General features: G+C 45.8%; 1 protein-coding gene across 1 annotated transcript in view; it reads right to left on the reverse strand.

Annotated features, from left to right (window-relative positions):
• STXBP6 (syntaxin binding protein 6) overlaps positions 1-17,903 on the reverse strand; it is a 141,297-nt gene extending 123,394 nt beyond the window's left edge. The window contains exon 1 of the mRNA XM_069732517.1: positions 17,739-17,903. The gene's annotated coding sequence lies outside the window, so the exon portion shown is untranslated. The remainder of the gene's footprint in view (positions 1-17,738) is intronic.
• Between the last annotated feature and the right edge of the window lie 1,320 nt (positions 17,904-19,223).

Below are 19,223 nucleotides of genomic sequence, written 5' to 3' on the forward strand. Positions count from 1 at the left end.
CCCACCCTTGATTTAAAGGATGGTGGGAGCGGTCACCATCCACATCGGCTGACCTAGCAACTCAGCAGCTGCAGCAAGGAAAACTGACATTAACCCCTGCTGGCCTGAAAGGAAAAAACTATATTTAAATTATAGTGGAACGAGAGCTGCCAAAAATCCAAAAATGGATCAGGACAGATTCTCGCTCTCCTCTCTCTTTGCCTAAAAGAATTTTCGAGATCGAGGTAAACAAGTGCAAGCATAAAAGTAGTATGGGATTTGATAATCTGTCCCAGGCAAAAAGGTTTATATGAAGAAGAGTAGGGGTCTCGGGACAGAACCTTGAGGAACACTAAGTGAGATGGTCGTAAGTAGGAGAAACTAAACATTAAGTTGATAATGTCTGAAAAAGAGAGGGAACTGGTGGACTGCAATGTGCAGCATGGGCATTCAAATTAAAGGGGTTGTCCAGGCTTGAGGTACAAGTCTGCAGTCCCTCTATATGACCGCAGACTTGTAAATTCTCACAGAACTCACTGATCTCTGTCAGAATTCTCCGGAGCTGGGAGCAGAGCATTAAGTGACTACAAGTAAACGTTTTGCATACTTCTGGCCACATTCCGACTAGACGTGTCTAGATTTACTCAATGCATTCCTATTGAGTCTAGTCGAAATGAATGCAAATCACATACTTTCAGTCACGTGCTAGCTCACACCTAGTGCCGGAGAATCCCGAGAGTGCATGCAGGGATGATTCACATGTCTGCAGTTACTGAACCCCATGCACGGACAACCCTTTTAATATGTTTAACTCACCAGCAAGAAAGGAAGAACCCTTCTAATCCAAATACTGCATCAGACAATACTGTTAAAAAAGGACTACTTCAACCACCCTCAACTTCCCAGTGGAGCAAATTATTAACAGAAGTCAGCCATAGTTTATTTTAGTTATTTTGTAACTGGTTGAGCAGGCTTGATAAGTCTTGCATGGTGTTTTGTACTATCGCATTCAGAGTAAACTGCACTGTACAAAACTGATAAGATGAATAATTTTCGCACTGCCCTTTATATATAACTTGGAGACAAAAAAAAAAATGAAGAAAAACATCACTTATGAAACAAGTAATTTTCAAGGTGTAAACAGAACTTGGGGTACCACACTACATAATAAAGAACGGAAAATATCACTTATTGCAAGAGGTCAAATTCCGTTCATGATGATAACATAAAATATTTGTTTGCAAATCAAAGATTTATTAACAGTAGAAACCCCGAGTGATTTAGAAGTGAATATTAAACAAAGAAGTACTTATTCAGATGTGGAAACTGTGGAGTGCGGGACGTGAGAGGTAGGTGGTTCAGTAAAAAAGCAGCATGCCTACTCATAAGTGGTTAACGCCACAGAACCGAGATTATGACATAAGTACCGGCTGTCCCGGAAAGTCCAGCGGCTCCTCACACAGGGGCAGGCGAGACCTCCCGCAGCTGGAAGTCTACAATTGTGGAAGGAAATGGAGGCTGAGGAAGGAGGACACATACCGGTATATTGTATTGCATGAATTGTAGAAATCGCAACAAAGTACAATGCAAATGAATCCGGTTTTAATAATTTGAAGTGAATTTTAGGCACCCGGAAAATTATCTATTTGGAATATCCTAGCAGTTGGAATTTTAAGCTAAAACTGCTTGTCATAGATAACATTTTATAGCCGGTTGGACAAAGTATTTTACATTCTTTGTAAGAATCCAACCTCCAACTTGAGTAACACTGATGACAAAGTACCAGAAGAGGAAAAAAATATATTCTAACAGAACAGGGCAGGAGGAGGTGCGTATGCAGCATCAATAGTAAAAAGATCTAATGTTACAAATAATAATTAAAAAATAAAAAAGGGTTATTCTCACTCTCCGACGTGGCGCGGTGTCCTTGGCAGTGCACACGGCAGGTTCCGGTGCCAAGCATGCTATGCGAGAAGGACCTGACATGACGTCACGGTCATGTGACCAACCGCGACGTCATCACAGGTCCTGCGCTCATACCAAACCTGGGACCGGAAGCTGCCGCGTGCACCGCACACAGGCGCCAGGACTTCAAGGGGCCCTCGGAAGGTGAGTATATGTTTATTTTTTATTTTAAGTCTTTTTTAACCACACATATAGTGCCCACATTGCTATATACTATGTACTCTGTGTTATATACTGCGTGGGCTGTGCAATATACTACGTGGCTCTGTTATATACTACGTGGCTGTGCAATATACTACGTAGCCTCTACATATTCTAGAATACCCGATACGTTAGAATCGGGCCACCATCTATTTATAGTCATAAACATGTAAGCAAAGAAGCTACAAGCACATGGTATCCTGCTGTACAAAAAACAAATATAAGCAAGTAAGGAATATTCAGGTGTGTTTTCCTAACTGGACAATCCACACAAAATATCCCTCCAAACAGATGGGTGAGTATGTACACCTGATTGGGTCAGCAGGGGACATTATTGCAGTTACCGGTACTTATCTGATCTGACACTTGGAGCCCTCTTGTCTTCAGTGACTCCCCATCTGCTCTAATGAGGCAGCAGACTTAAGGTACCGTCACATTAAGCGACGCTGCAGCGATATAGACAACTATGCAGATCGCTGCAGCGTTGCTGTTTGGTCGCTGGAGAGCTGTCACACAGACAGCTCTCCAGCGACCAACGATGCCGAAGTCCCCGGGTAGCCAGGGTAAACATCGGGTTACTAAGCGCAGGGCCGCGCTTAGTAACCCGATGTTTACCCTGGTTACCATTGTAAATGTGAAAAAAAAAAAAAAAAACCCTACATACTTACATTCCGGTGTCTGGTCACGTCCCTCGCCTTCAGCTTCCCGCACTGACCGTGAGCGGTGCGCCGGCCGGCCATAAAGCAGAGCGGTGACGTCACCGCTGTGATCTGCTTTACGGCCAGCCGGCGATCACAGTCCGTGCGGGAAGCTGAAGGCGAGGGACGTGACCAGACACCGGAATGTAAGTATGTAGTGGTTTTTTTTTTTACATTTACAATGGTAACCAGGGTAAACATCGGGTTACTAAGCGGGGCCCTGCGCTTAGTAACCCGATGTTTACCCTGGTTACCAGTGAAGACATCGCTGAATCGGCGTCACACACGCCGATTCAGTGATGTCAGCGGGAGATCAGCGACCAAAATAAAGGTCCTGATCATTCCCAGCGACCAACGATCTCCCAGCAGGGGCCTGATCGTTGGTCGCTGTCACGCATAACGATTTTGGTAACGATATCGTTGCTACGTCACAAAAAGCAACGATATCGTTAACGATATCGTTATGTGTGACGGTACCTTTAGGGCAGCCAACAAACTTCAAGGCTATGTGCACATGTTTAAGCTATGTTCACACGCATGCTAATTAAAAGCTGTGATTTGCTGCATTTTTGATTAATAAAACATGTATGTAGACAAATTACATGCCAAAAAAGGCTGCAAACAAAACTAGCATAAACAAAAGCCCCTAAAAAAAAAAAAAAATCATGTTGTGGCTTTTAGCTCATTTTTTTTTTTTTTTTTTTTTTTTTTAACTGCCAAGAGAACAGTTTTTGGCTGCAGAAAAAAAAAGCAGCGTGTGAACATAGTTTCGGTAATTGTAGCAGTTTTTTCTACATCAAAAACTGAATTGATGGAAAGAAAAATATTGTGCAAAATATGTGTTGAAAGTGACATGTTGAAGATTTGGGGAAAAAAAAACAAAAAAAACAAAACGTTTTGATGGTTCAAATTCACAAGGAAAAAATAAGCAGCAGAAATCTCACATTCAGCCTGCTAATACTTTAAAAACACTGCATTTTTTCCTTTGCAAAAAGAAAAACAGCATATGAAGACGCCGAAAATGTTATCTGAAACACGCACTTTCACATCCTGCAGCGGCAATACTTGAATTTTTATTTTTTTTATTTTTTTATTTTTTACAGGAAGCAGACAAAATGTATAGGGTGAAATAGCAGTTTTTTTTTACTCAATAACTGGGGGGAGAAGGTCAAACGAATCAAAGCTTCGGTGGCTCAGTGGTTAGCACTGCAGCCTTGCAGCGCTGGGGTCCTGGGTTCTAATCCCACCCAGGACAACATCTGCAAAGAGTTTGTAGACATACTGATAGGGATTCTAGATTGTGAGCCCCATCGGGGACAGTGACGATAATGTGTGCAAACTGTAAAGCGCTGCGGAATATGTTAGCGCTATATAAAAATAAAGATTATTATTATTATTATTAAAGCTTTCAGCTCAGTGTAATCAAAAAGGCCAAGCTATAATTTTGCACATTGATTTAGAAGAATTTCTTTTTTTGGAGCAGTCAAATAATATATAATCTCAAAAATTTCCAGATATTTCCATGTAGTTAAGTGCAAATTGAACACATAGGAATACTTGCAGCTAAACTGTGCATCATATAGCATCAGCGCATACAGGACGGTGCTGACAGATTTGCCAATACTCGCTCAATGTAATAAAAGCGTAGATCTATAACATGAACGTTTACAGGCAGTCAGCAGACGAGACTGTGCTTATATCTACAGAACTATTGTTTTCCTAAGAGGGAGCAGTCAGTGGTTAGAGGATGCATGGGGACAGGTACAAGTGCTTCTCAGTAAATTAGAATATCATCAAAAAGTGAATTTATTTCAGTTCTTCAATAAAAAAAAAGTGAAACTCATATATAGAATCATTACAAACAAAGTGATCTATTTCAAGTGTTTATTTCTGTTAATGTTGATGATTAAGAGCTAGTGTAGCCCAAAACTCGTTGACCGTTATGTTTTTTTTAATACTAATAAATGTGATGTTTTATGACTTTTGTGGCTGATGGATTTTCCCATCTTTTTCACTGCCATCTCCTATCTCAGGAATGGGAAAGTTTGTATTCACTGAAGACCTTTTGCCCATGAATTGTAAATTTTGAAAGTGAAAAAAGCAGATTTCTCAAATAAGATATATTACAAAGTTTCTTATTTTCACAGGTACTATTTATGAAAAAAAAAAAAACTAGAAATGACCATTAGACTTTAAATATACTTCCTGTTTCAATTATTCATCATTTTTACTCTCGCTCTTCGAGCTGTACGTAAATGGAACCATCCAGAGGTTTGCAAATCTGACCAAAACTTGTGCTGTTCACATGTTTTTTTTTTGTCTTAGTCATTACTTATATATGACTTGAAATACATTTTTCACCTTTGCCTGACTATTTTCACCTAAGTGCACCCTATCAGACATGGGAGGTACTCCCAAACTTGAGAGTCAGGGCCCATTTAGGCTATGTGCACACGTTGCGGATTCCATTGCGGATTTTTCCGCTGCGGTTTTTACTGCGGATTTATCACGGTTATTAATGCGGATTCTGCTGCGGTTTTCCACCTGCAGTTTTCTACTGGAGGAGATGGAAAACCGCTGCGGATTACGCACAAATAATTGACATGCTGTGGAAAATAAACCGCTGCGTTTCCGCACTGCTTTTTCCGCAGCATGGGCACAGCATTTTTGGTTGCCCATAAGTTTACATTGTACTGTAAACTCATGAGAAACTGCTGTGGATCCGCAGCAAAATCCGCAACGTGTGCACATAGCCTTACTCTGCCCGACCACAACTGATAAACGCCTGTTGACAGCAGTCATTTAATAGCCTCCTTAGACAGGTCACCCGAATCTACACACACATACACACAATCGTGCAATTGGAGTATTATTGTTCTCGGCAGCACATATCCCGCTTACACAGGATGATGTGCTGCCGAGAAAAATGATTTTTAAGCAGGCTTAAAGGGAACCCGTCACCCCCAAAATCAATGGTGAGGTAAGCTCACCGTCATCAGGGGCTTATCTACAGCATTCTGTAATGCTGTAGATAAGCCCCCGATGTATCCTGAAAAAGGAGAAAAAGAGGTTAGATTATACTCACCCAGGGGCGGTCCCTCTGCGATCCGGTCAAATGGGTGTCTCAGGTCCGCTCCAGCGCCTCCTATCATCATTCCATGACGTCCTCTTCTGGTCTTCACGCCGCGGCTCCGGCGCAGGCATATATTGTCTGCCCTGTTGAGGGCAGAGCAAAGCACTGCAGTGCGCAGGGCCTCTGTGACCTTTCCGGCGCCTGCACACTGCAGTACTTTGCTCTGCCGTCAACAGGGCAGACAAAGTACGCCTGCGCCAGAGCCGCGGCGTGAAGACCAGAAGAGGACGTCATGGAATGAAGATGGGAGGCGCTGTTCCAGACTTGAGACACCCATCGGAGCAGGACCGCCCCTGGGTGAGTATAATCTAACCTCTTTTTCTCATCTTTCAGGATACATCGGCGGCTTATCTACAGCATTACATAATGCTGTAAATAAGCCCCTGATGATGGTGAGCTTACCTCACCATCGATTTTGGAGGTGACAGGTTCCCTTTAAGGATCATTTCAATTAATGAGTGAGTGTTTTGCTTATTCATTGGATGACTGCCAGTCTGTTTAGAGGGCCAAAAACAAAAAACATTAACCCCTTCCCGACCCATGACGCCACGTAGGCGTCATGAAAGTCGGTGCCAATCCGACCCATGACGCCTATGAGCGTCATGGAAAGATCGCGTCCCTGCAGATCGGGTGAAAGGGTTAACTCCCATTTCACCCGATCTGCAGGGACAGTGGGAGTGGTAGTACAGCCCAGGGGGGTGGCTTCACCCCCCCGTGGCTACGATCGCTCTGATTGGCTGTTGAAAGTGAAACTGCCAATCAGAGCGATTTGTAATATTTCACCTAAAAAACTGGTGAAATATTACAATCCAGCCATGGCCGATGCTGCAATATCATCGGCCATGGCTGGAAACACTTATGTGCCCCCACTCCACCCATCGCCCCCGCAGCCCCCCGATCTGTGGTCCGCTCCCCTCCGTCCTGTGCTCCGCTCCCCCGTCCTCCTGTCCGCTCCCCCCATGCTCCAATCAAACCCCCCCGCACTCCGATCCCCCCCCGCACAGCGATCCCCCCCTCGTGCTCCGATCCACCCCCCGCACAGCGATCCCCCACCCCGTGCTCCAATCCATCCCCCCGTGTTCCGATCCACCCCCCCATGCTCCGATCCACCCCCCCGTGCCCTGATCTCCCCCCCCTTATACTTACCTAGCCTCCCGGGGTCAGTCAGTCTTCTTTCCTGGGCGCCGCCATCTTCCAAAATGGCGGGCGCATGTGCAGTGTGCCCGCCGAATCTGCCGGCCGGCAGATTCGTTCCAGAGTGAATTTTGATCACTGAGATATAATCTATCTCAGTGATCAAAATAAAAAAAAATAGTAAATGACCCCCCTTTTGTCACCCCCATAGGTAGGGACAATAAAAAAAATAAAGAATTTTTTTTTTCCACTAAGGTTGGGGTAAGAACTAGGGTTAGGGTTAGGGGTAGGGTTAGGGTTCGGGATGTGCACACGTATTCTGGACCTCTGCGGATTTTTCCGCAGAGGATTTGATAAATCCGCAGTGCTAAACCGCTGTGGATTTACCGCGTTTTTTCTGCACATTTCACTGCGGTTTTACAAATGCGATTTTCTATTGGAGCAGTTGTAAAACTGCTGCGGAATCCGCAGAAAGAAGTGACATGCTGCGGAATGTAAACCGCTGCGTTTCTGTGCAGTTTTTCTGCAGCATGTGTACAGCGATTTTTGTTTCCCATAGGTTTACATTGAACTGTAAACTCATGGGAAACTGCTGCGGATCCGCAGCGTTTTTCGCAGCGTGTGCACATATCTTTAGAATTAGGCCATGTGCACACGGTGCGGATTTGGCTGCGGATTCGCAGCAGTGTTCCATCAGGTTTACAGTACCATGTAAACATATGGAAAACCAAATCCGCTGTGCCCATGGTGCGGAAAATACCACGCGGAAACGCTGCGTTGTATTTTCCGCAGCATGTCAATTCTTTGTGCGGATTCCACAGCGTTTTACACCTGTTCCTCAATAGGAATCCACAGGTGAAATCCGCACAAAAAACACTGGCAATCCGCGGTAAATCCGCAGGTAAAACGCAGTGCCTTTTACCTGCGGATTTTTCAAAAATGGTGCTGAAAAATCTCATACGAATCCGCAACGTTGGCACATAGCCTTAGGGTTAGGGTTGGGTTGGAATTAGGGTTGTGGTTAGGGTTAGGGGTGTGTTGGGGTCAGGGTTGTGGTTAGGGGTGTGTTGGGGTTAGGGTTGTGATTAGGGTTACGGCTACAGTTGGGATAAGGGTTAGGGGTGTGTTGGGGTTAGTGTTGGAGTTAGAATTGAGGGGTTTCCACTGTTTAGTCACATCAGGGGGCCTCCAAACGCAACATGGCGCCACCATTGATTCCAGCCAATCTTGTATTCAAAAAGTCAAATGGTGCTCCCTCACTTCCGAGACCCGACGTGTGCCCAAACAGTGGTTTACCCCCACATATGGGGTACCAGCATACTCAGGACAAACTGCGCAACAATTACTGGGGTCCGATTTCTCCTGTTACCCTTGAGAAAATAAAAAATTGCTTGCTAAAACATCATTTTTGAGGAAAGAAAAATGATTTTTTATTTTCACGGCTCTGCGTTGTAAACGTCTGTGAAGCACTTGGGGGTTCAAAGTGCTCACCACATATCTAGATAAGTTCCTTGGGGGGTCTAGTTTCCAAAATGGGGTCACTTGTGGGGGGTTTCTACTGTTTAGGCACACCAGGGGCTCTGCAAACGCAACGTGACGTCCGCAGACCATTCCATCAAAGTCTGCATTTCAAACATCACTACTTCCCTTCTGAGCCCCGACGTGTGCCCAAACAGTGGTTGACCCCCTCACATGGGGTATCAGCATACTCAGGAGAAACTGCACAACAACTTTTGGGGTCCAATTTCTCCTGTAACCCTTGGGAAAATAAAAAATTCTGGGCTAAAAAATCATTTTTGAGAAAAGAAATTTTTATTTTTATTTTCATGGCTCTGCGTTATAAACTTCTGTGAAGCACTTGAGGGTTCAAAGTGCTCACCACACATCTAGATTAGTTCCTTTGGGGGTCTAGTTTCCAAAATGGGGTCATTTGTGGTTGATCTCCAATGTTTAGGCACACAGGGGCTCTCCAAACGCGACATGGTGTCAGCTAATGATTGGAGCTATTTTTCCATTTAAAAAGCCAAATGGCGTGCCTTCCCTTCTGAGCCCTGCCGTGCGCCCAAACAGTGGTTTACCCCCACATATGGGGTATCAGCGTACTCAGGACAAACTGGACAACAACATTTGTGGTCCAATTTCTCCTATTACCATTGGCAAAATAGGAAATTCCAGGCTAAAAAATCATTTTTGAGAAAAGAAAAATTATTTTTTATTTTCATGGCTCTGAATTATAAACTTCTGTGAAGCACCTGGTGGTTTAAAGTGCTCAGTATGCATCTAGATAAGTTCCTTGGGGGGTCTAGTTTCCAAAATGGGGTCACTTGTGGGGGAGCTTTAATGCATAGGCACACAGGGGCTCTCCAAACGCGACATGGTGTCCGCTAACAATTGGAGCTAATTTTCCATTCAAAAAGTCAAATGGCGCGCCTTCCCTTCCGAGCCCTGCCGTGTGCCCAAACAGTGGTTTACCCCCACATATGAGGCATCGGCGTACTCGGGAGAAATTGCTCAACAAATTTTAGGATCCATTTTATCCTATTGCCCATGTGAAAATGAAAAAATTGAGGCGAAAAGAAATTTTGTGTGAAAAAAAAGTACTTTTGCATTTTTACGGATCAATTTGTGAAGCACCTGAGGGTTTAAAGTGCTCACTAGGCATCTAGATAAGTTCCTTGGGGGGTCCAGTTTCCAAAATGGGGTCACTTGTGGGGGAGCTCCAATGTTTAGGCACACAGGGTCTCTCCAAACGTGACATGGTGTCCGCTAAAGAGTGGAGCCAATTTTTCATTCAAAAAGTCAAATGGCGCTCCTTCCCTTCCAAGCCCTGCCGTGCGCCCAAACAGTGGTTTACCCCCACATATGAGGTATCAGCGTACTCAGGACAAATTGGACAACAACTTTCATTGTTCAGTTTCTCCTTTTACCATTGGGAAAATAAAAAAGTTGTTGCTGAAAAATCATTTTTGTGACTAAAAAGTTAAATGTTCATTTTTTCCTTCCATGTTGCTTCTGCTGCTGTGAAGCACCTGAAGGGTTAATAAACTTCTTGAATGTGGTTTTGTGCACCTTGAGGGGTGCAGTTTTTAGAATGGTGTCACTTTTGGGTATTTTCAGCTATATAGACCCCTTAAACTGACTTCAAATGTGAGGTGGTCCCTAAAAAAAATGGTTTTGTAAATTTCGTTGTAAAAATGAGAAATCGCTGGTCAAATTTTAACCCTTATAACTTCCTAGCAAAAAAAAAATTTTTGTTTCCGAAATTGTGTTGATGTAAAGTAGACATGTGGGAAATGTTATTTATTAACTATTTTGTGTCACATAACTCTCTGGTTTAACAGAATAAAAATTCAAACTGTGAAAATTGCGAAATTTTCAAAATTTTCGCCAAATTTCCGTTTTTATCACAAATAAACGCATAATTTATTGACCTAAATTTACCACTAACATGAAGCCCAATATGTCACGAAAAAACAATCTCAGAACCACTAGGATCCGTTGAAGCGTTCCTGAGTTATTACCTCATAAAGGGACACTTGTCAGAATTGCAAAAAACGGCACGGTCTTTAAGGTCAAAATAGGCTGGGTCATGAAGGGGTTAAAAAAAACAGTAAATAACCACTCCAGATTATTGTCCTGTATAAGGCTATGTGCACACGTTCAGGATTTCTTGCAGAAATTTCCTGAGAAAAAACTTAAATTTTCTGCAAGAAATCTTCATGCGTTTTTTGTGCGGTTTTTTTTGCAGATTTTTCCGGACATTTCCCTATGCATTATATAGCGGGAAATCCGCAAAATGAATGAACATGCTGCGTTTTTTTCGCAGAAAAAAAACACATCATGAGCACAAAAATTGCGGAATTCATTCTAAATGATGGGATGCATAATGTATGCTGCTTTTTTGCGGTTTTATAGCGTTTTTATAGCGAAAAAAACGCGAAAAATCAGCAACGTGTGCACACAGCCTAAATGGGATCTAAAAAATCCCAAGAGATTATATACCATCTTTGCAGTAAGAGCAGTGAGGCTGTGGAATAGACTAAAGGCCCCGTCACACATAGCGAGATCGCTAGCGAGATCGCTGCTGAGTCACAAGTTTTGTGACGCAACAGCGATCTCAGTAGCGATCTCGCTATGTGTGACACGTAGCAGCGATCAGGCCCCTGCTGTGAGATCGCTGCTCGTGTCGGAATGGCCTGGGCCATTTTTTGATCGTTGAGGTCCCGCTGACATCGCTGAATCGGCGTGTGTGACGCCGATTCAGCGATGTATTCGCTGGTAACCAGGGTAAACATCGGGTTACTAAGCACAGGGCCGCGCTTAGTAACCCGATGTTTACCCTGGTTACCATCGTTAAAGTAAAAAAAACAAACGCTACATACTTACCTACCGCTGTCTGTCCCCGGTGCTGGGCTTCTCTGGTCTGGCTGTGAGCGGCGGGCAGCCGGAAAGCAGAGCGGTGACGTCACCGCTCTGCTTTCCGGCCGCTGTGCTCACAGCCAGAGCAGAGAAGCAGAGCGCCGGGGACAGACAGCGGTAGGTAAGTATGTAGCGTTTGTTTTTTTTACTTTAACGATGGTAACCAGGGTAAACATCGGGTTACTAAGCGCGGCCCTGCGCTTAGTAACCCGATGTTTACCCTGGTTACCGGGGACCTCGGGATCGTTGGTCGCTGGAGAGCCGTCTGTGTGACAGCTCTCCAGTGACCAAACAGCGACGCTGCAGCGATCCGGATTGTTGTCGGTATCGCTGCAGCGTCGCTAAAGTGTGACGGTACCTTAACTCAGAAACCAAACCAAGAATGGCCAATGGGTCAGAACCGCCAGATTAAACTATACTTGCTACATTTAAGTCAGTGGAACTGGCCGATCGGGTGGTGAGCTGTCATCCCTGTGAGAGCAGAAGAGACAGATGGGGACTCGGGCAGCGGTGGGGGATTAGGAGTTAAGTTTGCTTTTTTTTTTTTCTTGTAAAGAACACTGGGCACATTTTAAAAATAAAAAAAGAGGGTGGACAACCACTGACCAAGTGGAGAATGCACGCGGGGAGTCAGGAGACAGAGCTGTCGGCCAAACAGGCATGCAGAGGCTCATCTATGGTGGACAAGCGACCCAAGAGGATTTCATGACACAAAACATCAGACACTCGCCGCTTGTGATCACAATGGAATCTCTCTCTTTTAGGGAACATTGGTTCATGTATTAGAAGTGTTGGATCTTTAAATTCTTTTCCAACTAGTTCAGGGGATCAGGATGTCCTCTTAGGGTCCATTATAAAATGAATGTCTGAGACACATAATCCTCTTAATCAAAATCTCCTCTTCTCATGCAGAGAAGCTATCTTACATTTCTGCTACTATTTCTTGTTCCAATCCTTTTTTCATTCAATTAAGTCTCTGATAAATGTATTTCGTCTATACGACAGGAAGGGTACAGAGACCGACTGGTTGACTGGATAATACAAGGTTTTATCAAGAAAAGTGCAGAGAACCTTCAGGGCAAACCTGATGGGAAGAAAAATCAGGTTAAAAACATATGAGCAGGGGCTGGAGATGAGGCATGAAAACAACATAATAAGCATCGCTACCCACTGAAGCCCCTACTGCTACAGCCACGCCAATCTCCAAATTGTTTTGATGACAGCCTGCAGAAGTGATCTACATCTCCTGATCACAGCAACCAATCAATGGCCTCAGTGGTCCCAGCATGATGCGAAGGTCATTGATTGGCTGCAGCAGTCACATGTTGTAGATGGAATGTCACTGCTGGAGCGTGGTCCAGTGGATTAGTGGAGAGGCAGCACTAGCCCAGGAGGGGCTGCAACAGGGGCATAATGTTTATTTTACTAATTTCTTGCAATTCCTACCCGTGGAATTGTTTTCTTAAAATGTAATCTGTTAGCAGGCATTTGCTGTGCAACCTGAGGCAGCATGATATAGAGGGAGAGATCCCGATTCCAGTAATGTGCCATTTACTGAGCTGCTTGCTGTAGTTTTGATAAAATCCCCATTTTATCTGCTGTAGATCTACCAATTCTCTGAATGCGGAGCTCTGTCTAACCCCGCCCACAGCTCCGATTGGCTGTTTTCTGCCTATCCACAGTGCACTCAGAAAGCAGTCAATCAGTAGTGGTGTTTATCAAAACTGCAAAAACCATCCCAATAAGTGACACACCGCTGGAATCAGGGTCTCGTCCCCTACCTCATGCTGCTCTCAGATTACATAACAAAAAATCTGGTTACAAATAGCCTTTAAAGTGGAGTTTGTAATCTGAGTAAAACCCCCTCCACCCGGCACGGTCAAGAAAATTTTTGGAAAACGTCTACACACAAGAACACACAGGTCTCTTACTTTTAGCGAGTTCCTATATAGGTCACCAAATTACATTTAACACTTTTCTCACAATACATTGGTGATTGCATTGATAAATCAATAGCTTTCGATAAATGTTTCCACAGGACACAATGACCTCTACACACATCAGAACAAAGCTGGCAGATTGTGTGTTTGCAGTGATGTCATGTGAAAAAGATCAGGCAGGGTGGATTTCATTGTGCTCAATCTTTGGCTCTTATGGGAGAGAAGCTGTTGTTAGAGGTGTCAGTCATTGGGCTTGCTCCCCACTCCCTTTGAGAACATATGCATGCTCGGCCAAATAGAGTGTGCATGTGTATGGGAGACAGGAAGAACCGCTAGCCGCTGAAGGAGCGCTCCATCAATAACATATTTAAGCTTTTCTTCCAATGAAGGTTAACTTAAAAAAAAAAAAAAAAGGAGAAGTACTGTAATTCTAACAGCTGGAGACCTCACCCAACAGTGGCCATAAATATAGGAAAAGTAGTCTGCGAGACCTCGGGGAGAGGATCCTGGGTGCAACTGCAACCCCTGTCTTTCCTATGCCGATGACAACATTGTAGGTGATAGTGCTAAAAGCTTCTGGGCACAATACAGATTTGTTAAAGATTAACTGTGGCCAGGTTTTCGCTCCTCCATCAGAAAACAACCTAATGTAAAGGCAGAGACCCTGACTCCATGATGTGTCCCTTACCGGGCTGCTTGATGTTATTTTAATAAAATCCCTGTTTTCTCTGCTGCAGATCTAGTAGTTCTCTGAATGCTGAGTTGTGTATAACCCCTCCCACACCACTGATTGGCAGCTTTCCGAGTACACTAGTAGGCAGAAAAGAGAAAAAACGGACAATCATTGGTGGGCACGTGGTTATACAGAGCTCATGAATACGGAGGACTAACTGGCAGCAGGTTTACTAGTCCTGTAATTATAATCTCCTGCTGATAAAACTATGATCTTATCAAAACTTCAACAAGCAGCCCAGTAAGCGACACATTATTGGAATCAGGAACTGGGCTTGGTGTGATTTGTAAAATTCCCATCCAATGGCGCTGTATTCGAAATGCGTAGATCAAGTAGCTGCTGAGAAATCGGGAAACAGCCAAGAAAACGAAGGGCGGCCCTGCTGGGAAAACCCTGGGAATTGTAGCTCAAGTTTTACAAGTAGTTGATACGGCATAATATAATGACAAGAAAAAAAATATATCAAGAAAAACAAAAATAAAAGTGCAAGAGAAAGAAATCATGGCTCCGATTGGCTGCTATGGTTTAGATAGAACAGTAAATGTTTTCGCATAGTGAACATGAGAACAAAGTCCTGCAGTGCCTGACCCTGCACAACAGTTCATATTACACGCGATCAGAACTAGTGCGCAGCGCAAGGATACAGCTGAACATGACATTTAAGCTCTGATCACACCTGCACTTTGCAATTCCATTTTTCTGACAGACCCCAATATCGCTAATGGGGTCTTTTTTTCTCCATTTACATCTGTCATGCAAGATATCTGTGCTCAATATGAATTTGTTTATTCGGTTCCAACAGAGAAAATCTGAAATGCAGGCGTGAACAAAGCCAGATCCATGTCCCGCCCATAGATCTGAACAGATCATTTACATATTAAGGAAAATGTGGATTTCTCTGGAATAAGACATCAGATCACAGATATCAAGGTATCATTTTATTCAGCTCCCTATGACCTACATGCCCATATAGACGGCTGATGAGGGTTGATCCTACTGACAGATTCCCTTTAATAGACCTGATCCTTATATTCTCCAGGGAGACAAGATTAGCAAAATAGTGCACACGAGATGATGCTATGCTGGGAACCCACTAGAGATATGACAGACAAATGATAATTCAGACCCTTTTCTGGGCCTTTCCAACACAAATGAGCAAAACCGGTGGCAACCGATTGTCGAGATCTGTCAAAAAGACAATCTGCCGAGTTGAATTGCTGCGTATACCCAACACCAATGGAAGCCAAGTCTAGGCCACAAAAGAAATCAGTAAGTGGTTTGCAGTTTTAAAAAGGATTTGTCCACCTGAACAGTTTTGCTTTTTTTTTTTATTTTACTTAAATTAGTTTTTTGGCTAAAAAACCATTTCTGTCATTTGCTTTCATTAAAAATGGTGCACTGTTTAAGGGTATGTGCACATGTTGCAGATTGGCCTACGGAATTTTCTGCATAGAATCTGCATCTCTTTGCAGAAAACGCAGGGCAAAATGCTTGCGGATTTCATGCAGAATTGATGCAGATATCTTGCGGATTTGTTGCAGATGGTCTTGTGTTTTTTGATGTGCCGATTTGCTTTACTCAATGTATAGTCAATGGGTCCAAAAACGCTACGTTTCCGCACAAAGGCTATGTGCACACGTTGTGGATTTAGAGCAGATTTTGTGCGGATTTCGCCTGCGCTTTTACACCTGCGGATTCCTATTAAGGAATAGGTGTAAAACGCTGCGGAATCCGCACAAAGAATTGACATGCTGCGGGAAATAAACTGAGCGCGGGGTGGGGTGATACACTGTGCTGAGCGAGGGGGGGGGGGGGGGGGGAGATACACTGCCCTGAGCATGGGGGGGGATACACCGCGCTGAGCATGGGGGGGGGGGGGAATACACAGTGCTGAGCATGGGGGGGGGGGGAATACACAGTGCTGAGCATGGGGGGGGGGGAATACACAGTGCTGAGCATGGGGGGGGAATGCACAGTGCTGAGCATGGGGGGGAATACACAGTGCTGAGCATGGGGGGGGGGAATACACCACGCTGAGCATGGGGGGGGGGGAATACACCACGCTGAGCATGGGGGGGGGGAATACACCACGCTGAGCATGGGGGGGGGGGGGAATACACCACGCTGAGCATGGGGGGGGGGGGGAATACACCACGCTGAGCACGGGGGGGGGGGGAATACACCACGCTGAGCACGGGGGGGGGGGGGAATACACCACGCTGAGCATGGGGGGGGGGGGAATACACCACGCTGAGCATGGGGGGGGGGGGAATACACCACGCTGAGCATGGGGGGGGGAATACACCACGCTGAGCATGGGGGGGGGGAATACACCACGCTGAGCATGGGGGGGGGGAATACACCATGCTGAGCATGGGGGGGGGAATACACCACGCTGAGCATGGGGGGGGGGGGAATACACCACGCTGAGCATGGGGGGGGGAATACACCACGCTGAGCATGGGGGGGGATACACCGCGCTGAGCATGGGGGGGGGGGGGGAATACAGCGCTGAGCATGGGGGGGGGGGAATACACAGTGCTGAGCATGGGGGGGGGGGAATACACAGTGCTGAGCATGGGGGGGAATACACAGTGCTGAGCATGGGGGGGGGGAATACACCACGCTGAGCATGGGGGGGGGGGAATACACCACGCTGAGCATGGGGGGGGGAATACACCACGCTGAGCATGGGGGGGGGGAATACACCACGCTGAGCATGGGGGGGGGGAATACACCATGCTGAGCATGGGGGGGGGAATACACCACGCTGAGCATGGGGGGGGGGGGAATACACCACGCTGAGCATGGGGGGGGGAATACACCACGCTGAGCATGGGGGGGGGGAATACACCACGCTGAGCATGGGGGGGGGGAATACACCATGCTGAGCATGGGGGGGGGAATACACCACGCTGAGCATGGGGGGGGGGGGAATACACCACGCTGAGCATGGGGGGGGGAATACACCACGCTGAGCATGGGGGGGGATACACCACGCTGAGCATGGGGGGGGGATACACCACGCTGAGCATGGGGGGGGGGGATACACCACGCTGAGCATGGGGGGGGGGGGATACACCACGCTGAGCATGGGGGGGGGGGATACACCACGCTGAGCATGGGGGGGGGGGGGATACACCACGCTGAGCATGGGGGGGGGGATACACCACGCTGAGCATGGGGGGGGGGGATACACCACGCTGAGCATGGGGGGGGATACACCACGCTGAGCATGGGGGGGGATACAAGCATGGGGGGGGATACAAGCATGGGGGAGGATACACCACGCTGAGCATGGGGGAGGATACACCACGCTGAGCATGGGGGGGGGATACACCACGCTGAGCATGGGGGGGATACACTGCGCTGAGCTGGAGAATCGGGACAGTTCAATCGTCCAATTCACGTGCAATCATTGGGCACCGATGGGTGTGCAGCGCATGGCCACGCACACTGTGACATGAGAAGGGCTGCACTGACCAGAGGTGTGGTGCGGGGCGCCTCTCGGTGCCAGGTGTGAAAGCTGCACTCACCTCTGGCCGCTGGTGGGTAATGCTGCGGACGGCTGCGCTCCCGGTAATCCCAGCTGCAGCGCCTGTGTGCCGGACTCCGCAGCTCTCCGGTCCCGGGCTGCACTCAGTTCTGCGGAGCACTGTCCTGCCTCTGTCTGCTGCTGCAAAACCGGGGCACGCCCACGTGACTTGGCGCAGCCAATCAGTGTCCGGGTATCCGAGGAGAGCCCTGGCTGCCAGTTGAGGCTGGAGCACTGGCAGAGTGAGGAGTGAAGGAGAGCGGGACGAGGAAGAGGAGGCTCCGGCGCCGGGAAGGTGTTGTAATGCCGGCCCAGAGCGTGTACATGTGGTGAGCAATGACTGCGGAGCGTCCTGTACACAGCAGCCGGCTCAGCCGCGCGGGAAACGTGACATCCCCAAAATGCCTCTATGCTGCACGCTCCTAATGTGCAGGAATGACGGCCGGCCTCTGTCTCTTGTCCCAAAACGTTTTGCACTAATTGCGACATTTTGTTAGTTATAAATGTCCAACAGAAACTTTTCAATTTTTTTTTTAAGCCATAATATATTTATATATAATGTATTTATATAGTTGTTTAACCCCTTAGTGACAGCCAGTTTGCAGCTTAATGACCGGGCCAATTTTTACAATTCTGACCACTGTCCCTTTATGAGGTCATACCTCTTTAACGCTTCAACGGATCCCGATGATTCTCAGATTTGTTTTTTCGTGACATATTGCACTTCATGTTAGTGGTAACATTTCTTTGACATAACTTGAGTTCATGAAAGAAACAGGAATATGGCAAAAGTTTTGCAATTTTCAATCTTTGAAGTTTTATGCCGTTAAATCAGAGAGATATGTCACACAAAATAGTTAATAAGTAACATTCTCCACATGTCTACTTTACATCAGCACAATTTTGGAAACATCATTTTTTTTGTTAGGACGTTATAAGGGATAAAAGTTGACCAGCGATATCTCATTTTCCAACAAAACGTACAAAACCATTTTTTAGGGACCACCTCACATTTGAAGTGACTTTGGGGGATCAATATAACAGAAAATACCCAAAAGTGACACCATTCTAAAAACTGCACCCCTCAAGGTGCACAAAACCACATTAAAGAAGTTTATTAACCCTTCAGGGGCTTCACGAGAACTAAAGCAACGTGGGAAGGAAAAAAATGAACATTTTACTTCACAAAAAATTTACTTTGGACCCATTTTTTTTATTTTCACAAAGGAATCAGGAGAAAATGGACCACAAAATTTGTTGAACAATTTGTACTGAGTACGCTGATACCCCGTATGTGGGGGAATGCCACTGTTTGGGTGCATGGCAGAGCTTGGAAGTGAGGGCGCACCATTTGACTTTTTTAACACAAAATTGGCTGGAATCAATGGTGGTGCCATGTCACATTTGGAGACCCCTTAATGTACCTAAATAGTGGCAACCCCCCAATTTTAACCATAACTCTAACCCCAACATACCCATAACCCTA

Source organism: Ranitomeya imitator, chromosome 1, assembly GCF_032444005.1.
Source record: "Ranitomeya imitator isolate aRanImi1 chromosome 1, aRanImi1.pri, whole genome shotgun sequence".
Classification (NCBI taxonomy): Eukaryota; Metazoa; Chordata; class Amphibia; order Anura; family Dendrobatidae; genus Ranitomeya; species Ranitomeya imitator.